The 22,334-nt window shown below is 42.6% G+C and overlaps 1 long non-coding RNA gene across 1 annotated transcript; it reads left to right on the top strand.

The window, feature by feature from the left end:
• Nucleotides 1–2,198: 2,198 nt before the first annotated feature.
• On the top strand, nt 2,199–21,522 carry LOC311582850. The gene is made up of 5 exons (XR_014774274.1): nt 2,199–2,477; nt 3,773–3,863; nt 4,674–4,885; nt 9,351–9,542; nt 21,439–21,522. It is a non-coding gene; the product is annotated as an uncharacterized lncRNA (long non-coding RNA).
• Nucleotides 21,523–22,334: the final 812 nt, after the last annotated feature.

Here is a 22,334-nt window from a genome sequence, read left to right on the forward strand (position 1 = left end):
TAAAAATTGCCAAACAGGTATTTTTATAGATTAAAAATGAGAAATGAATCCAGGCAGTGATGGCTCATCCCTTTAATCCCAGCACTTGGAAGGCAAAGTCAGACAGATTTCTGTAAATTTGAGGCTAGTCTGGTCTACAGAGCAAGTTCCAGGATGGTCCAGGCTACACAATAAAACCATGTGTCAAACAAAACAAAACAAAACAAACAAAACAAACAAACAAACAAACAAACAAAAAAACCTGGGGAAAAAAGCTAATAAAAAAGAGGAAATGATTAAATAAATTATGACTCACTTTTAGAATAGAATCACTACACTTTCTAATATTGTCATTATCCACTGAATGGAAATAATTTCTAACAACTCCAAATTGCATACTTGTATCTATAATCACATAACAGATTTATTATACCAGCTGTTATTAACCATATTTTAAAAGGATTTGGTTAATCTATATCTGCATATAAATATCATACTATAGACATGTACCAGCACATATAATTGTAGAACACATAATTATGAAATTATATATTTTGTTAAATCTATACAGATTGATTTCCCAGTATATGACATTGTAATAAAATAGCTATACTTAAAAGTAGATCTATACCACTATTAATGAATCTCAGCTATGCTTGCAGATGGGAGCCTATCAGAGTCGTCCTCTGAGAGGCTCCACCCAGCAGCAGTTCAAAGCAGATGCTGAGACTCATAGCCAAACATTGAGCTAAGCACGGGAAGTCTAGTGGAAAAGTGGGAGGGGGGAATAAAAGGTTCTAGAATTGACAAGAAGTCCACAAGAAGATCAACAGAGCCAACTAACCAGGGCCCAGAGGGGCCTATTAGAGTCTGAAGCACCAGCCAAGGACCATGCATGGACTGGATCTAGGTCCTCTACATAGACGTAGCTGATGGGCAGCTAAGGCTTCATGTGGGTCCAACAGTAAGGGGAGCAAAGGCCATCTCTGTTATGCACTCTGTTATCTGCTTTTTGATCACTTCCTCCTGATGGAACTGCCTTGCCAGGCCACAGGGCAAGAGGGCAAACTCGGTCCTGATGTGACTTGATGAGTTGGGGTAGGTGGATAGGGGGACTCCCCTTTTCTGAGGAGGGTGATGGGCAATGGAGGGTGGGACTGGGAGGAGAGGAGGGAGGGGGCTGTGACTGGGATGTAAAGTGAATAAATAATAATAATGATGATGATGGTGATGATGAGGATGTAAATCTACAACACAAACACCTGTATGTAGACTCCTGAAAAGGGCTGGAGAAAATAAATGAAAACTTTGGCAGTAGTTATAGGCTCATAGGGCAGAAAGAACTACCAGAAACTTCAAATTGCCTGATCCAGCCTGCTGCAGATATGTGAGTTACATAGGTTTGTACATTCTTTTCACCTGGAACCCTCTAATGCTGAGTTTTTGTTTTTGTTTTTGTTTTCTTTTTCTTTTGGTAGCAAAGTTTCTGTGGTTCAGAAAGATAGTCAAGGTTCCAAAAGCACGGAGAGATCGAGCTGAAACTTGCCATGGGTCATATGATGACAGTATGACCAAGTATTCTGTAGCTAGAGAGAGGCCAGGAAGTGGTGGGAACATACAGTTATAATCTCTAAAAGCGCCACAGGGTGTTAAAAAGAAGTAGGAAAGGTCAACTAAGAGTCTAGGTAAGACAAGTTCTGCCTGCTTAAGGAATGCATTTATTATGTAAACCATTCTTGATTCTCTGGCTGAATTGAAGGACTATTTTCACAAGTCATCCATGAGACTGTCGAAGAAAAGAAAGTAAGTAGATGCTAGGGTGCTACACTTAAAGGAAACAAAACATTAAATAAGGGCTGGCTACGTTTTATACTCTCCCACACAGACAGCAGACAGTAGTGAGGTGACTTTCGCATTCCAGCCTCCCCCATCTCCCCATGGTGATGTCAGATCCCTAAGGCAAGGGTCAGGGTGAGCAGACGGGATGCTGCACTCTTTAACTTCATTCTTTCATATTCTAGCTTGTGGTTCCAAATATGAGCCTGATCGTCTTCATCCGAGGGCTTTGGAGTTAGATGGAGCCAGTGATGTCATACTCAGGATGCCACAGCACATGACCTCTGCCCCTCTTATTTCTGAAAAAGCTGAACTGTAATGGATACAGATAGTCTTGTGGGGGTGGGGGTCAGCATCTTGGTGCTAACTTGAGCAATCTCTTAGGATCAGATTTATTTAACTTTACCATAAGTGCCATTTGCGTAACTTCCTGTTTCCTCTCAAGAAACTATCGAACTCTGCAAGTTATCAGTTTCCCAGGTTTGTCTTTCTGAGCTTGTAAAAATTTTTTTTCACTCTCTGCTTTGTGCAGACTGACATGGTCACCATGCTTAAAATGTACATCCTGGTAACTCATTGTATACTTCGTTTTGCCCTGTGCTACACCGTATTGGAAAGACGTTCTACACAAAGAAGACAGAAGCAGTTTGGAAAATATGATGGTTGGTGAACATATGGAATGTATTCTAATCAGCAGTCTCTCAAACAGTGTATTCGTTATGAAAATCCAAATGCTCTGTCGAGTTCTGATCACTCTTATTAATCTTACTGTCATAACCCAAGACGTCTCAGAGGTAGAGGGCTTTGTCTCCGATTGCACCTTTCTGAGCCCTTTACCTCTCACCCTGGTTACTTAATTCCTGCATCTGGCCTCTAAACAAGTGGGAAGTATTAAGTGGTTCATTCATTTAAGCCAGTGTAATTGTGGTCAGTGATGAAAGAGTAACAAAAAGCCCATGTTTGAAAAATAAGAGCAGTTTCTGTGTGTGCCTCCAGAAGGTCAACGAATTGCTCCAGGCTTGTTGAGTGGTTCTGTGGACCTAACAGGCTTTTAGTATGCGTAGAGAAAGAAATAAAACACATTAATATAATGTCAAACTCGGATGTAAAACAAATAATCAGGAAAATATGAAGCAGGTACAAAGCACGGGAGCTGCTTGTGGTGGCTGACCACTGTCAGCATTTGGGAGCCTGAGGCAGGGGGATCACTGCCAGTTCCATGCCAGCTTAGGATATAAAGTGAGGCCCTGTCCCCAAAACAGGAAACCAAACTCAGAACAAAACAGAGGGAAACAAAAAGTCTGGAGAGGAGTTTGGTTCAGGGCAGGGAGAAGTCTGTACAGGGAGGAATAACCTTGGTGTCTGCAGAAGCTGCTGTAGTACCTGCCCGCAAGGAAAGGAAACACAGTTTTCTTTCTTTCTTTCTTTCTTTCTTTCTTTCTTTCTTTCTTTCTTTCTTTCTTTCTTTTTTTCATTCAAAGAATTTTTTATTCCAGGAATGAGATACAAAAGGAAGGTTTCGGTTTTATTTCTGTTTAATTTTAATTTATTGTAATTTATTCCGATTACATCCCGATTGTTATCCCCTCACTCTTTTCCCCCCATTCCCATCCTCCCTCCCTCCTGATAGCCTGTTTCCCCTTCTTCTGTGTGTCCATCTTCCCTGGCCTACCCACCAAGGGGAAATAATCAAGTCGGGGTAGGGGGACACCAGAGTTCCTGTCAGAGGCAACCCTTGCTCTTCCCACAACCATGGAGAATGAGTTGTCCGTTGGCTATTTCTGAACAGGGAGTCTAGATTTACTGCATACATTGTCCTTGGATGCTACAACAGTTTGTGCAGCGCCCGCCCTGGGTACAGATCTGTAGGCCTTGATGTTCTCCTTGTGGGGCTCCTGAACCGTCTGGGTTCTTCCATCCCCTCACACTTCTATTCCACTCTCATCACTCCGCCCAGAGTTCAACAGCAAGTCCCAGCATCTGTCCCTATCCCCTGCTGGGTGGAGTCTCTCAGAGGACGTCTGTGTTGGGCTAATATCCTCTTATAAGTGAGTATATACCATGTGTGTCTTTCTGGGTCTAGGTTAGCTCACTCCAGATGATCATCTCTAGATCCATCCTTTTGCCTGCAAATTTCAAGATTTCCTTATTCTTAATAGCTGAGCAATATTATTCCATTGTGTAAATGTACCACAGTTTCTTTATCCATTCTTTGATTGGGAGACATCTAGGTTGTTTCCAGATTCTGGCTACTATGAATAAAGCTGCTACAAACATAATTGAGCAAGTATCCTTGTTGTATGATGGAACATCTTTTGGGTATATGCCCAGGAGTGGTATGGCTGGGTCTTGAGGTAGCACTATTCCCAATTTTCTGAGAAGATTTTCAAAGTGGTTGTACAAGTTTGACTCCCAACAGCAATGGAGAAGTGTTCCTCTTTCTCCACATCCTCACTAGCATGTGTTGTCACTTGAATTTTTGATCTTAGCCATTCTGGTAGGTGTAAGATGGACTCTCAGAGTCATTTTGATTCTTGAATTGAGTCTCCCTGGGTATACGAACCACACTCCAGGGCAGATCCTAAGCCCAGGAGTAGTTGGCCAACACAGACTCTGACCTGCTCCTGCCGCCCCGCCCCCCATGTATGTGGGCGTGCGCGCGTGCACACACTTACATGTGTATATACTCTTGTGTGCTTTTAGTTTCATTTTTATTTTAATTTTGTTGGGGGGGAGGAGGGACAGGAGGAGGGAGGGTGGGAGGGAGGGAGGGAGAGAGAATCGTGAAGTAGGGTGGGTAGGAAAAATAGACTTAAAATATGTAGCATTGATTTTTTTGTTTGTTTTTGTTTTTCAAGACAGGGTTTCTCTGTGTAGCCTTGGCTGTCCTGGACTCACTTTGCAGAGCAGGATGACCTTGAACTCATAAAGATCTGGTTGCTTCTACCTCCCTGGGAGCTGGGACTAAAAGTGTGCTCCACCGTTGCCTGGCTAAAGTATCCACTTTGTATCATGACAGTGTTGCGGTATACTGGCCTTGTGGTCCTGATTATCCTTTCACGTCCTAGAGGTTTGCTTTTTTTTTTTTTTTTAATGAAACTAAAATAAATGTGGTAGATGTATTGAACAGATTAGGTAACTAGGCTGGTGAAGTGGCAAAGACACTTGATACCAAGACAACCTGAATTCAATCCCTGGGGCCCTTATGGAGGAAGGGGAGAATTGACTGGATCAGGTTGTGCTTTGACTTCCACATATGTGTACACACACACACACACACACACACACACACACACACACACACACACACATACACACATACACACACATACACATACACACACACTACATAACACATGCATGTGTACATACATACACACACTACACACACACACACACACACACACACACACACATTAAATAAATAAATATGTAAAAAAGGAGAATTAAGTGAAAACAAACAAAATTTTTCGGGGTTTCTTCTGGTACACAGTATATGCTGAATAATGGTAGCTGTGGTTAATAAAACTGGAACTTGAATGATGGTTTGTACTCTTCTTAAAATTTTAAAATTTATTCTTGTGAATTTCCTTCATGTATATATTTACTCCCAATTTCCCCACCTAGCTTCCCCCAGATCCCCTTCAATGTATCCTCCTCCCAACCTCATGTCTTTGTTAAAAATATAAAAATAAAAATTCTTTTTTTTTCTTTCTTGTTTTTTGTTTAACCCACTAAGTCCAGTTAGTGCTATCTATATATGCCTGAGTGTGCAGACATTTGCTGGAGAGTGGGGATCCTACCAGTCACATCCTCAATAAGGAGCAATTCTCCCTCCTTGCAGCAGCAGCTATTTCCTGCCAATAGCTCCTCAGTAAGGTGTGAGACCTGGGGATTGCCTGCTCTGTGTGTGCTGGAGCTTCAGTCTTGAGCACTTGAGTGCAGGAGCCCTGCCCTCTCAGCACTTTATGGTGTTCCTCCCCATCCGAATGGGCCGAGTTTTAATAGGGAAGAAGCAGCAGACAGGACAGAAAAAATAATGGAAATCCTGCTCTTGAAGCTGAGGCATTCACAGGGGTGAGAAGGCTTGAGTCCCCAGCTGTGTTTCAGAAGAATGTGAGTGGACTGTACTGAAGATCGGAGGAGGCTGATGACATTGCACCACTTTTGTTGTACAGGGCCACTTTGTTTCAGTTCCTAAGCCAATCGACCTCAGTGGGTGGCCTGGCATCTTCCAAGATGCTGCTTCTTGGTAGGGTAAACATTCTGTATTTAACTGTATTTAACTGTCCCTTGGAGTGTCATACGAATTATATAGTCCTTTGGTAGCACATCTGTGATGTGGGAAGAGCTGTGGGAAGAGGCAGTGTGTAGCCAGAGTGGCTCACAGCAGGTGAGTGTGCTGTGCAGGTGAGCCCCAATCCTGGCTTTCTTCTTCTCAAAGCTGTCAATACAAGCTCATGTGGCTGATTCTGCTATATCTCATTTGACATCTGTTCTGGGGAGAGACATGTGAAGATAACAGCACTGTCAGGGCAAAAGCAAGAAGCTGCAATGCCTTTTGCAAAAGAGTAATGAATCATGGAAACTGTTACCTAACATATACGGGATATGAATCTGTAATTATGAAAATTCTCAGACATAATTTTCCCAACAGGGAGGCATCAATAAACAGGTGTTTCCTGTGTTTCCAAAAAGGATTCTTTCCATTTCCAACATCTTTGTTCATATATTTCATGTTAGACTCATCCTTTTCTTTGGACAGCTGATAGCTTCCTCTACCCCCCGCCCCCTCCGGTGAATCACTGGGCAAGGAGAGATGGCCAACACCTTGGGAAGCAGTCTAAACTTTGGAGATCGTGTGTGTTCATCAGAGTCTCAGAGCTGAAGCCAAAAGCGAACCCCTTGTTTTGAGAGCACAGGAAAGAGAACATGGGCCAAAGGAACTTGATGGTGGCTTTAAAGAGCTTGGGCTGCAAGAAGTTCAGTTATAACTGATGCTTTAATTTTACAGAAGACATCAGAATCTACAGTCAGTAATTTGCAAGCTTGACTGCATATTGGGATGAGTTGGAGATTTAAGGATCTTTGCTGCTTTGCCCCCATTTCCTAAGACACATGGAGATTAGAATTCTCCTTAGTGGACTCTTCTATCCTGAGACTAAGAACCTCCACATAAAATGTGATTCCCAGTTCTACTTTCCTGTTGTACTAGTGTATTCTTAATGGGACATGGCAATGCGGACATCCAAATATTTTAGTATTGGTGTATGCTAACTCTGAAGCTGTTTCTTGGATCTCTAAACTCCTTTCCACGTATTATTTTGTAGAAAGATTTCCTTTCTTAGCAAATGTTCTTGCACTCTACCATCTCTTCTCTGAACGATCAAAACAAATTATCAGAAAAAGGAGTCAATGAAGGCCACATTCTGAAAAATAGGGAAGTAGTGTGTGTTTCTTACCTGTATGATTTTTAAACTAGAAACAAAGACCTTGATACAAAAGAGAAAAAGAAAACTTTCATGACTACTGGGAAACAATAAGACTCAGGTCTGTTTAAGAGAGCTTCAAGGTCTCTATAGACTGGAATATGTGTGGCTGCACAAGCCGATGGGGCAATGAAAGCAACAACGTCCAGTGCCCACTGCAGCTGCGCAGACAAGGATTCTGTGTGTTCACTGGGGCTGTCTTCTCCCTATGTCTAGCCTGTTTGTAAATAGAAGGCAGGGCACCCATATTTTTATCTAGAATACAACAGAAGGCACAAAGTAGTCTCTTTGTGCAGTATGATATGTAGAACAACTGGTTTTTTTTATTAGCTTCATATCTGTAACTTCTTTTTTTGAGACAGGGTTTCTCTGTCTATGCTTGGCTGTCCTGGAACTCACTCTGTAGACCAGGCTGCCCTTGAACTCACAGAGGTCTGCCTACCTCTGCCTCCTGAGTGCTAAGATTAAAGCTGTGCACTACCACCACCCAGCCATATCTGTAACCTAATTTAGGAATTATGGCTGGTGTTTCTTTTGCTATTTGCTGTGTTCGTGTTTAGACATTATGTCTGGATATTTTTTTTGGCCCCTAAGGATGCACTTAAGTAATTAGGCATCTATGATTCCATGTTTTCTCTACAGAGCTTTACAGAAGTAAGCTAAGAAGGTAAGAGGTCTAGATGCTATTCAGTCATGATTGGCTGCTATATCGTATTACAGAATCCTTCTTGAGGATGTGTTGACCTCCCCTGAGATATCTTATAGTTATTGATAGACATTATCAATAGTAATGCATGAAAAGAGAGAAGAGAAAGGATATAGAAAATCAAAGAAGCAACAGCAGCTCATGAGAACTCAATTCTGTTGGTAGTATGCTTGCTTAATGTGCAAAAATGTCTTGTGGTTGATTCCCAGAAGCCATCCATGAGTCCTATAAACCCACTACTCAGGAGACAGAGGCAGGAGGATCAGAAGCCCAGGGTCATTCTAGGCTACGTAAGCAAGGTCAAGACAAACCTGAGATACACGAGACAAGTCCCATCCTCTATAAATAAAGAGAACTTCATGCTTCCCTAGATTTGGGCCATGGCTTGTATGTGACTTTCCTTCTCACCAAAGCATATATAAAAATCACCCACCCCAAAGCAAACTCATTTTTTTTTCAAGAAATGAGCATCAACTAGTGCGATGCTGAGATCCCTAAAAACAAGGGAAACATGTGGCCCTTGGACTTCTCCCTGAGGGCAACTTCCAAGCTATCATATGAAGAGCAGAACCCGAGCAGAAGGTGGCAGTCTCACTCTCAGAGGAAACAGACACCAGTGTCTGGAGTCACCACAGTGACTGGGGTAGGTTGTGAGATAGAGAGATGCAAAACCTGGCATAAAATTCATACTGAGTCTGGCTGGCTCACAGAGCTGTGCTTTTGCAAAATGCGATTTTAGGAGCTATGGCTGAGAAAGGAGGTGGGAGGTTTAGTCACATGCTGAGTGAAGATAAGTCTTTGAAAACACCCCTGTTTTATTTAAATTATTTGTATGTTAATGAAATTAAGTGCTGGGGGAGGGGCAGCTCAGTAAGAAGATGACTTGTCTCGAAAGTATGGTGACCTGAGTTTTCCACCCTCACCATCCACAAAAAAGTGAACGGGTGCAGGGTTCACATGTAATCCCAGTGCTGGAGGGTAGAGGAGGCAGGTGGATCCTTGGAGCTCCCTGGTCAGCCAGCCTAGCCATTAATAAGTTCCAGATTCAGGGAGAGACTTTGCCTCAAAAAGTAAGTGGGGGGAGCAAATGAGGAAGACAGCCAACATTGACTTCTGGGTACTATATGCAATCACACACAAGTGCACATGTCTCCTGTACACATGCACAAATGAACACACACATGCACACACACACACACACACACACACACACATACACACACACACACACACACACACACACACACACACACAGAGAGAGAGAGAGAGAGAGAGAGAGAGAGAGAGAGAGAGAGAGGATTTAACCCTCCCTAAAACTTGCTTCTGTTTTTATTTTTCAGGAGTTGATTCTCAGCCTTTCTGTGTCATGCTGATAGACAGACTGGGGCCTCAGGCTGTGCCACACAACCCAACAGTATCAGTCATGATGGGATCACATGGATTCAAGTTGACCTCTGGAGAATCTAGGAACTGTTGGCCATGTGGAAACTTGCCCACGGCTCACCAGGAAAGATCTGGAACACAAAGGCTGAGTAAGCAATGAGCAAATGAATCAACTGGGGTGGGCAGCTGGAAACTCTGGGTGTGGACTTCGTCTACAGTTCTTTCAGATGCAGCTCTTCCCTGCCTACATCTTCACTTTACCAAATGTGTATCCTATACCGTACTTGGGGGTGAAACAGCTTTGAGTGAGTTCTTTGAGCTTTTCTAGTGAGCTATTCTACCCAACCATGGTCCTGGAAAACCCAAATTTACAATTGATACCAAGGCAGAGATGGGCTTATAGGATTCCCCTACCCCCCAACTTCACACACAAACTGCATATTTATAAGCTATGGTTTTGTAATGAGTAATAGACACAAGCTAATGTGTGAAGAGCCGATAACTAGGTTGGCTGCCATGAGGATGGTGCTGCTGAAGTGAGGCCTGTGTAACACCATTTCTGAAAAGGAAACTCTTATTTTTCAGGGAAAGTGGCCTGGGCATGAACTCCAGGTTCAGAAAGCCCACACGAATGTATTTCCATCAACTCGACTATGATAACGTTTGACCATCACCCCTAGCAACAGACAGCCAACGGGCAGGGGGCGGAGTGAGGGGTGGGGTGGGGAGGGGGAGGGGGAGAGCAGCCAGGACACTGAGCCTTTAACTCAGTCTGAAGAACCTTTAACTCCTGACTGAGTTACATAGCTTCAAGAACACCTACCAGTTTGGGCCTGTTTGAACCAGTTTAGAGAGCCCCTAGCCCCAGACCTGAGCCCTAACCAATCCTACATGTACACCAGGTGTCTGGGGAGCCCAAGAGTAAATAATGATGTAATCTGTTACGTAGTGATCTCTGGCAGAATGCCACCTGTGTATGGGCTTGCTTAACAGTGGTCTTGAAGTCAGAGGTCAGAGGTCAGAGGTCAGAGCTTTTATCCTTGCCAGCCTGCCTGTGTGTGTCTTCCTGTAGGAGGATATACCTACCGCTGTGAGTTCTGTATGTTGACATACATGTGTGTCTGTGCCTACTTGCCTGTGGCTTGTGCATGCTGGTGTGTGCCTGGGGGCCTGCCTGTATCTGCCAGCTTATTGGCCTACGTACTAGTGAATAAAGTATGTCTTATCGGCCTAAGACGCCTCCCAGTCTCCTCAATCTCCAGGTGTCCTTTGACTTCCTCCACTCCTGGCTCCAGTTTGGACCTCACACAAAGGCAGCCTTAAGGAGGCTGCAGAGCAAGGGCGGTTTTGAACTGTGTGTTCTTGCAGAAAAGAGTTAATAAACTTCTGGATTTATCCTTTAGAAAGGACTTCAATTACAGCCGCCTGGACTGTCTTTGCTGTTGTTGTGGTTGTTAGTAAAACACCAGAGGGATTTGGCTATTGTACATGTGGGGCGCAAAGCCCCAGAGAAAGCCAAATTGGACTTTGTAATCTTGAGGCTTTTAGGCAGGAAGAGGATTATGAAGCAGCTGGCAAGAATCAAATATTCATTAGTTTAGTTTGTAGCGACAGTCAAATGTTTAGATGGTTTCTCATCTAGGCTAGCTCACGCTTTGCCCCAGAGCCACGTTAATTGTGCAGATTATATTGGCCTGGGAGAACTGCCGGCAAATTAGTCGTTTCTGAGGTTTTTCTTCATTCTCATGTAAAATACATATTCGACTGTAAACTACCCTATTGAATGTATAGGGGAAAGGCAGAGATTATAGAACTTACAGAAATTAAAATGCATATCTTTGAGTAAGTCTTTTAGAAAAAAACAGTGCTCTTAAACAACGGGACCCTCTGCATACTTAGGATTCTGAGCACAGCCATTGGAGCTCAGTGCACTGACATGACACACCTCAGTCTCTCCCTTCTTAAGTCTTAAAACTCATTTATGTTGTTTGGCAAGATACAGTAGTATATTGTACTTACTTCAAGTAAAAGCACTGGAAATCACAAGGTAGACAGTAGCAGAGCTTGAACTCGGCGCTAACTCCCCCTCCCACCTTGAATACATACAAAAATTCTCTAGGAAGCTTGTTGGGGGGTGTGCCTGCCCCATGAGACACCCATAAGTGCTGGCTCACTGTGCCAGCTCTAAGGACGGGGAGTGAATTTTAAACAGCTCCACCAGGCCACCCTGACTGACCTGCTTGCCGCAAGGGAAGAGCAATGCTACGGGGGCTAATGTGGAATTTTCTGACAGCACAAAGGTTGGTTGTTTGTGCATCCCTCACACAATTTGCACTACTTATGCAGTGTTGAATTAATGATATTCTTCGTGGCATCAAATAAAACAGAGCTGGTCCCCTCCGAAGAAAATGGCATTTTCCTTTCCTCTGCTCAATTCCACTGCTGGAAGAGGGGACCATCTCATTGTTCCAAAAGGTTTAGGCTGATGTTTAACTTTACTGTCAACATCCCAAGGGGTGGCATTTATTTTCACTGTTCATGCTGAATTAGGAAAGAATGTGAAACTAATCAGAGCAAATTAAAGCTTCCGGCCTGAAGTGTTTCTTTTTGTGAGAAATCCGCTGATAACCCTCCCAGGCCACTGATTAAAATGCTGGGCCCACCCTTTTCCTGGTCTTGTTTATTCTTATTGACTGCTATCGACCTTTGCAAGGAGTTACTGAGAAACAACAGCCTTTTAACTTCTCTAAAGACCTATTGTTCTGTCAGAGAAATACCTAAGCAAGTCACTCAGGAAAGAGAGAGAGAGAGAGAGAGAGAGAGAGAGAGAGAGAGAGAGAGAGAGAGAGAGAGAGAGAGACAGAGGGGACAGACTCCATCTCTGGATGACAATGGTTCTGCTGCCTTTGATGCATTACGCTGATGAAATTGGAAGCAGGTACTGCTCTGTATAATAAGTGAAATAGAGCTCTTAGCTTGAGCACATGCCATCATTATCTCTTTTTTAGCCTCGGCTTTCCCTGCTCCTAATAGGAATGACTTTTTTTTTTTTGCAGTGAGTGCTTAGATTCACTAGTGCCAGAATTTATTCACCAGTGTTAGAATAAAACTCCCATGTTTCATGGGGGCTTCCAGGAACTGTACCGTGCCAGGAAAGAACAAACCAGCGAGTGAGGCGTGTTTTATTTGTATCCGTAAATAGTTGTCATGTAGATGAGTTTTCTGTACACTGGCAAAGATGATATGTTAGGACATTTCCTTTGCCATGTTCTGAAAGTAAATGATTGTGTTTCATCAAGAAAAATGAAGGGATTGGACTAGAGTAAGGGCCAGCAGACTTTTTCACAATAGTATTTCAGTCTTTACTGGCCATGTGGTCTCTTTCGCAATTGCTAAATATTATTGTTAAAACACATTTTTTCCATATACAATGAACAAACAAATGTATGCCACTTTGGAGTGCTGCTGTTATAACACAAAATTAACCATAGACAATACATAAATAAATGAATGGGTGTCACTCTTGTCTGACCATTCTTCTTATAAAAACTAGGGCATATTTATCCTATAGGGGATAACCCAGAAGACAATGATCTTTTTCAGTGCCTCCAACTTGTCATTTTATTCAAGCAAATTAAAATCCAGCTATCTCTTGGTTACGCTGTGGTCCAGCTCTCTAATGAAGGCCCATTTCAAATTCTTCCTATCAAAGGCCACTGAAATTAGAAATAATAATAACATTTGCTGAAAAAGCTGTGCTATAAATTTGATAAATGTCTTTTTTAAAAAATTAGGTGTATTTGTATACAGGTGGTGATGAGGAGAGTGTGCATAGAAGCACACATAGAGGCCAGAGGAAGATGGAGCCACTAGAGTTACAGTTGGTTCTGAGATACTCCATGTGGGTGTCAGGACCTGAATGTCAGTCCTCTGGAAGAGTGGCAAGTGCTCTTAACTGCTAGTCCATCTCTCTAGTCCCTTGATAAGTCTCTTAATTTTTATTACAATCATTTGAGTGTGTGTGTGTGTGTGCCTTGTGTGTATATATGAGTGTGTGAGTGTATGTGTGACATGTGTGGGGGTAATATTTGAGGTGTGATTGGTTCCTCTCTTCCATTATGTGAGACCCAGGGATGGAACTTAGGAGGTTAGGCTTGGCAGAAAGTGCCTTTACCTGCTGAGCTATCTTATCAGGCCTCAATAAAAGTCTTTTAAACATCTCTTGAGTCTTCCCGTATAAGCATAAAATGGTAACATCATAACTAACATGCTTTTAATCCCAGCACTTGGGAAGCAGAGGCAGAGGCAGGTGGATTACTGTAAATTTGAGGCTAGCCTGGTCTACAAGTCCAGGATGGCCAAGGCTAACACAGAGAGACCCTGTCTTGAAAAAACAACAACAAAACAACAAAAACAACAAAAAACCTAACCCCCCCAAAAACCTGCCAAAAACAAAGAAAAAAAAAAAACAAACAAAACCCAAAACACTTTAATAAATAAAAAGAAATAAACTCTGAAAAATGAAGTATATACTAAGTTGTTGTTTTATTCTTATCCAGCTACTATAGTAAAATACCATGTACTGGGTGATTTATAAACAACAAACATCCACTGAAAGCAGTTTTAGAGAGGGAGAAGCCTAAGATGAAGGTTCCACTAGTTGTAGTGTCTGGTTGGCCTCCCACTTAACAGAAGATGCCCTGTGGCAGAGTCTTCACATGCAAGGGGCTCCCTCAAATCTCTTTTGTAAAGGAAACACTGTCATCCATGAAGATAGAGCTTTTATGATCTCTTCATTTCCTGAAGGAATTATTATTATTTTTTATCAGCTTTAAGGTAAGTTTTGAATGTAAGCATTTGGAGGGGCATAAACATTCAGAGCATCACAGTGATGCCTGTCTGAATCAGATCTAGCATCAACTTCAAGAGTCCAGTTCCTCCTCCTCCTCCTCCTCCTCTTCCTCCTCCTCCTCCTCTTCCTCCTCCTCCTCCTTTTCCTTCTTCTCCCTCTTCATCCTCTGTTGAGACAGAGCCTCTCTACATAGCTCTGGACGTCCTGGATGTCATCCTGTAGACCAGGCTGGCCTCGAAATCACAGAGGTCCACTTGCCTTTGTACCTTCCCAGTGCTGGGATTAAAGGTATGTACCACCATGCCTGGCTATGAGCCCAATTCTTAAGCACTGGGCTCTTTATAGATTTCCATGAAGGTAAAACACTTTTTTTTGCATACCAACCAGGTAGTGTGTGTGCTAACCACTTACTGAGGACTAGCTATAGAAGAAGAATGAAGGCAAAGGGACTAAAACAGGAAGAGGGAAGCAATGGGAAAGAGGAGGTTTTTAGATGTGTAATACCAAACTGATCAGAGGCTGAGGCTGATGAACACTAAGACAAGCCCATTGGATTTGAAAGACAAACAGTATCTCAGAACTCTTAGGGTAGTGGCTGGGCCCTGAAGTGAGAGCATAAGGGGAAGAATGAATAAAATCAACACAGAAGCATCACTTTAGAAAACCAGCCAATGTAATGGGGACAATGGTCTAGTTACTTCCAACTTTCCCAGTGTTCGCATTGTCTTTATGTGGAGGGGGGAGAACTCACTCAGAGATTCAAGAGACAAGGACCCTTTCATCAGTGGACCACTATGTGTTCTGGCAAGATTGCTCCAAGTTAGTGGTGAGAACTGAGACCTGTAGAAGGCCAGAAGCTTCTTTTGAGGGAGTATGTCATACTCTCGATCTCAGCATGTGACAGGACAGGCATGCCCTAAGGTGACTTTCCTGGTGGCTGAAAGCAATGTTTCCAAGAACTCATTTTTCTTTGATTTTCAAATAACAACTTCTTGGAAGTCAGTTCACGGTGTCGTCCGAGATTAAGGTTGCAGCAACAGCTCACTCTGTAAACGTACACAGTTACTGAGTTAGTAAGCAGAAGCTTGTTGATTTTTGCTTTTTTTTATAAACCAGGATGAATGGATTGGTTATGGTATAGCTCAAAGCTATTTCTACAGCTGACAGGAAATATCTTTAAGATTTAGAAAAACAGTAAAAAACTGCACCATGTCCATGATTCATGTTAGAGAGTCCAGCCCACAGTGGGCAGTCCTGCCCCTCGCTCTAAATTGTATTTAAAAAAAAAAAAGCTAAGTGGGTAGCTCCATGAAGAGGAGCATGCATAGAATGTCTCCTTAAACAAAGACAAATGTGAAATGATGCTAAAAAAAAAAAAAAAAGCAAACGAGCAAGCCGAGCTTGTCATGGAAAGACGGCTAGTAAGCAGAATTCTGTGGTGTTTTCTGCTCCAGTTCCTGTTTCCACATTTCTTTCCTGACTTCTCTGCATGTGGAAGTGTGACCTCTAAGCCTCTGTAACCTCCTCAGTTTGCTTTGTATCATGCTGCTTATCCTAGTAACAAAGAAGCAACCAAGACACTTTTGTAAATGAAACCTCTGAATCGAGCCATTGTTTTAAAGCCTATGACCTATTGTGTATAATGATTCACCATGCAGTACTTAGAAACAATGCAGTGTTCCAAAACTGTCATCACAGGGCGGTTTACCGTTAAACGTCGGAGGGTTCCAGGTGATGCAGTACAGAGCTTCAAGTAGAGGTGAAAGCTTCTGTGGCATTTCTAGGCGCTTAAAGTATCATTGTGAAGTACAGGGAACTATGAAAAACCTGCATGATAGCTTCCACCAATACTCAGTCCCAAATGTCAAATAACCATAACATGGGTTCAACCTTCAGCGAGGAGCAGAAACATTTCATCAGTGACTCACAAAATAGCATGATATAATTCTCCACGTCAAATGTTTGCACTTTCATTTTGATAACAATCACTTGTAACTTGATGAAGGAATTATTAAGTGGGACAATATATCTGAATAATTTGTTTTCTTTACTGCATAATTGAGGCTTGTCTATAACAATAATTAGTGTAATTTGGTCAAATTAACAAACACATTGATGGGCACATAAAACATGCATTTCAAGAGACACAATATTTTGTATGTGCTCTTAGTTTATCTTTTCTTATACATGTATATCTCTTAATTGATTCTTAAAAGGGAACATAAAACACTTAAGTAATATTTTTATTAATTCACAATTAACTTCTCGGAGACTGGGAATGTGGTTATTGACTCATCCTCTGAGCCCTTTATCTGTACTGTATATATTTGGTTCTAACACCAAAGAGCCTTTCATTAGTTCTGTTCGCTCTCAGAGCCAGTATTTACCTTCCCTTAGAGGTGCAGGATTTTATGCTGCCCGGTTTGATGCCCTTGATTTCCAGCATGGGTTGAAGACTGTTTGTTCTAGGAAATATTGGATTAGAAAGTGCCTGACTTCCCCTCACTGCATACAAAAGCAGACATCTAACAAGAGATTTTGAGCTAATATTCTCTCTCTCCCCCTCGCCCTCCCTCTCCCCATCCTTCCCTCCCTCTACCCCCTTTCTCTTTCTCTTTTTGGTTTTTCGAGACAGTGTTTGTCTGTGTAGTCCTTGGCTGTCCTGGACTCAGTTTGTAGATCAGGCTGGCCTCGAACTCACAGCGATCCGCTTGCCTCTGCCTGCCTGAGTTCCGGGATTAAAGGCCTGCGCCACCGCATCTGGCTGCTAATATTCTTTAGCTTCAGTTTCTCTCATTCAAGGGAGTGGGGCAAACCCATGACATGACAGAATATTCTAGGCAGGATTTCCATGCTACTTAGTAATTACGCGGCAGCGTTCAACCACTGTGCTTGGAGATGTTGAAATCCTCCCCGGGAGTAAGCAAGTCATCCCATGGTTACTCAAGTGCGTATCATTTCTAAAATGTTATGGAAAGGAACAAAACAAACTCCAACATGTACAGCTGGGCCCATGATTAGCCCTAGAATAAAGAGCATTTCTGTTGTCTTGTTCAAGTTCTTAGGGTAACGTTTACTTTTTTGATGAGCTGTTTATTATTCTTTTGAGTATCTGGCATGAAAACTTATAAAATATAAGTATATTAGACTTGTAATTGCTACTTGATACCAATTTTCTCTAGAGTTTCATTCGTACTAAATGTATAAAATTGGTAATTATATGCATGGATATTTAATTAATTAAAAACTGATTACTGAGTGAGTCTTATTTATTTTGAAAAACAGGAGTTTATTTCAAGTGTTTGAATATATTGGTATGTAGATCTTCTCAGGATGTTGCTAGGATATTCTAGACAAAATAATAATAATGCTATTTGCTTGAGAAATTTTATTTTTAATGTGGGAGTAATCATGCATATGATTGCAAGAAGAAACAAAGTAATTAGAATCAGCTTGTTTTGAACAAAACTTCCTATAATCCTAGACAGCAGATGTATTCAAACTATAAGACACGGGGTCAAGTATTTTTAAAGATTTATTTACTTTTATTTTATGTGTATGAGTGTTTTTGCTTGCATATATGAAAGGGTACTGTGTGAGTACCTGGTGCCTGAAGAGGCCAGAAGAGGGCGCTGGATCCCCTGAAATGGGCATTCTCTTCCTGAAATACACATTCATAGTCCAAACCCCCAGTCCTCAAAATGTGACTGTATTTGGAGACAAGGCCTTTAAAGTCTTTTGTACTTGAAGGCAGGTATTCATGGAAATGAGTAAGGTAAAATGATACATTTTTTTCAAGACAGGGTTTCCCTATGTAGTCCTAGCTGTCCTGGAACTTACTCTGTAGACCAGGCTAGCCTCAAACTCAGAGAGATCCACCTGCCTCTGCCTCCTAAGTGCTGGAATAAAGGTGTGCACCACCACCACCCAGCTCGAAAATGAGCAAGTGCTAATCCAATTCGACAGAAGTATTCCTAAGAGAATATGACAGAGACACGCAGAAGAGTGATCCCAAGAAAACACGAAGAAGATGGCAACCTACTCAGCAGGGGAAGCCAGAGAAGGAACCAACCTTATCAACCCACCCACCACAGACTTCTAACCTCTGGCACGAGGTGAAAACATCTTTCCGCAGCATGTGCTACTTAGCCTGTCAAAACTTGTTATAGTATAACCCTGGTTAGTTGGAATATGAACAACCATTGCTATAGAAACTCAAATCTTGTCTTCTAGGAGACATTATGGCTTCCAGACCCCAGCATAGCAGAAACTTGAAAGTAGTCAGTTTCTCTGTCATCTTGTGTTAAACTTGACTCCTTGTCAGGTAGGTAGAAAGGGGAGTCTTACAATGGGTGCTGAGTGTTTGATGTGCCTCAGATCATATGAATGCCGAGTCTACTCTGTGTTATGGCCTTGCTCAGTTAGAGACAGAAAAAGTATTGTGTGTACACACATGTGCACCTGTGTATAAAAGTTGTGTGAGGCACCCATGTACTGAACAGGTAGGTGTTAGAATGTGGTGTTGGCGTTGATCACTTCCCCCTGGTGGGACGGCCTTGCCACGCCACAGAGGAAGAGGATACAGGCAGTCTGGATGAGACTTTATAGGCTGAGGTCAGATGTTGGGGAAGGAGGGCTCCCCTTTCAGAGGACCAGGGGAGGGAGAGAGAGAGTATAAAGGAGGGAGGGCGGGATCAGGATGCGATGAGGGAGGGGGCTACAATAGGGATGTAAAGTGAACAAAGTAAAAATAAAAAATTAAAGAGAGAAAGAATGTGGTGTTGGTTAATACATTTTGAAACCAGAGGGAGTCTGACACCCCCACACTTCTGTTTGATCTTATATGCCATTCAGCTTCTCAGGCTTAGCGACAGTTCCCACCCTCTTAATATGTTCACAAGAATTAATGGGTTAGACCATTTAGAACAGTGTTGGTCATGTAGTGTTAGGGGAGGGCTAAATCTATGCCTTACAGCATCCTTGTGCAAGTTAAGGAAGTGACACTACAGATTTGGTGCTTTTGGTGTTTGTTTGGAAACAGGGTCTCACTCTGAAGCCCAGGTTGGCCTTGAACTCAGACAATCTTCCCAATTGAACCCAAACAATATATTGGAAATAACGTAGATAGTGTTGGGAAGCCAAGCAGACACTGGACATCTGCTGCTTTTGTGTGTGTTTAAAATCTTTATTGTTCTAAGAATCTCAATACATGTTAAGGCTCTGTTCTCAAACAAGGGACTGAAAGTGTGTGAACTGTACGGCTCTGAGAGGTCGGCTAGGTCCAAGGCTCACAAGCACACAGAGGGCAGCGAGGTCAGACCAGAATGCAGAGCTTCCGACTTCCAACCTCTCTGCTCATGACACACCAGATGTTGCCTCACTTTGCCATAGAGATAAAACTTGCCTTTGTCTCACCTTTGCCTCCTACACACTGAAAACCACGCTTCATACACCCAAGGTCTTGGTAGGGGAAGATTGGCAGAAGCCGGATGCCAGCAAGGCATTGACAAAGAATCTATTGTCCCCGTTACCCCTGTGAACGTGTGTTCTTTTTCTTAAGGTTCTGGCCATCAGTCTTCTGCAAGTGAATGACTAAAGGCTAACTCTCTGCTAGTTCCTTCCTGACCATTCGAACGTGACCTTAGGCATAGGCTCTCCAACCTGTGGGGTCGCACATCAGGTGCCCTGCATGTCAGATATTTACAGTGCAGCTCATAACCATAGCAAAAGTTAGAGTTATGAAGTAGCAATGAAATAAAGGTTGGGGGGGTCACCACAGCATGAGCAACTGTATCAAAGGGCCACAGTACTAGGAAGGTTGAGAACCACTTGCCTTAGAGCACGCTTGTCCTTTTCAGCTGTTCTGTCCTCGCTAACTCTAGCTTTCCCTCACCAACAGAGACTGTGCATCAAGCCAGCTCCCTCTGCTCTCTGAATCCCACCTACTCTCTGACACCCCCTCAGCAGCCTTTTCACGCAGCGGTTGGTTGGCTTTGTATTTTCTCTGGGCAGAGTTTGGTTACCGAATTAATTTTTATGGAGATCTCCGTGGCCCTCGCACAGGGCAGATGAGAATTGGGGGAGTATACTGATCACACAGGGGATTTTAAAGTCGTGCACGTGGAGTCCACACAAGTTTCGGCCCTCTTTGCAGGAACTGCAAGATTCCAATGAGGCAGAGGATAGATAACTGCTGAGCAAAAGTCTGAACTTTTTATGAGAGACCAGATGGTGGCAGCATAGAATGCACAAGGAAAGCCAGGACCAATGGTGGCAGCTTCAGAACACGAAACTACTAATTACTGGTGAGAGCAGCACCAGGAAAACTGGTTAAGAACATGCAGTTAGTTCCAGAAATACCCGCTTTTGGCTTCGTTTCTGTACTTACTGGCAGTGTGAACTTGGGCAAGCCAATTAATTTCTTTAAGCCTCATTTCCTCATCTATGAAATGACGGTGACAATAATTGCCGCGGTATTTTAAGAGTGAGGGGGAAAAGGTATGCAATACATTTAGCTTATACCTAGAAAAATGTAGTACAAAGACAGTCAGGCAGACAGACAGATAGGTAGGTAGATACATAGTGTACTGGCTAGCTTTATGGTCAACTTGGCACAAGCTAAAGTCACCCGAGAGAAGGGAACCTCAATTAAGAAAATGTCTCTGTAAGATCAGACTGTAGGCAAACCTGTAAGGCATTTTCTTAGTGCTTGATGAGGGAAGCCCATGCCAATTGTGAGTGGGGATATCTATGGGCTGGTGGTCCTGCCTGCCTTGCATCCTTGTACTTGCCAAAGAAGACTCATTGTCTGCAGAGCTTAGAAACACTTCTAAATACTCACTGAACTCACTTGATTTTTTTTTTCAGTCATCATGCACTGGCAATACTAAACATTAATAATGATGAAATACTTTTCCTTATAGGAATTCTGTTCCTTTAAAAAAATTGGAGATTAAAAAAAAATTTATCAGCAAAGCATTTTAGACTGAGGCTCTGGCTTTTTAGTTATCTGCTCTTTACATTTTGCCATCGAGTCCCTCTTACCGGTCCAATTGGACAGTCTGTTCAAAGGAGGGACACTGCATATTCTTGCCTTTGCACGCCTCATCATTTCTGACCGCACAGCTCCCATCACCTGAAATACCTTGTAACCTTCTTTTTTTCACTCACCTCGATCTTACTTTTCCTTTCAGGGACCAGTGTGGAAGCTGCACTTTCTGGGAAACTTTCACCATCTGTCGATCCCACGGGGAGCTCTCCCTTGTGAATGTAGCTATTTCGGCCTCTGGCATCTGCTGTCTTCAGTGAAACATATTGCTCTTCTTCCCTATGGGAGGGAGAAGCCCATTCACGGAGGTGGCGTTCATTTCCATAATCTAGAGCAGCTTTACGTTTTGGTGTCATTTGTACACCTGGTGCTCACATGTGCTTAAATTTTAAGATACTCTGCCTCCCAGGGTACATGTAACTTCCAGGTGGATGCTTTCTGTTTTGAACTGGGTCACACACACACACACACATACTCTATATATTTTAAATTCTATTATATTATTAACCTATATACTTTAAATAGTGTATATAATGTAGTATCACCATTGTTAGGCATTGTAGTTTATTTTTGTGTATGTTGTGTTGTATATGTATATGGTCTGTTCATGTGTATATATGTGTTTGCAGGTGCTCACATGTGTGCTCATGGCTATGCAGGACCCGAATAGAGGTTGGATGGCTTTCCTGGATTGCTTGCCCACTTTTATTTTTTTGAGACTGCATCTCACTAAACCTGAAGTTCATCCATTTAGTTAGGTTGGCTGGCCAATGAGCTTCAGAGATTGGCTTGCCTCCTCCCCACTGTCTCTCCAAGGCTAAGGTTAGAGACATACATCACCCTGTCCAGAATTTTTTACATGGGGCCTGAGAATCCAAACTCAGGGTCGCATGGTTGTGGAGAAGGCGCTGTACTGACTAATTCATCTCCCTAGGTCCAATATTAGGTATCTTAAAAAGAAGAAATTTAATTTCTTTGTAAGGTAAGAGACAAGTGATTGGAACGTCTTTCTTGGGTTCCAGATCAGTATAAGAAGTCTCA

The sequence above is a fragment of the Acomys minous genome (genome assembly GCF_964271855.1).
Source record: "Acomys minous genome assembly, chromosome: 14".
Classification (NCBI taxonomy): domain Eukaryota; kingdom Metazoa; phylum Chordata; class Mammalia; order Rodentia; family Muridae; genus Acomys; species Acomys minous.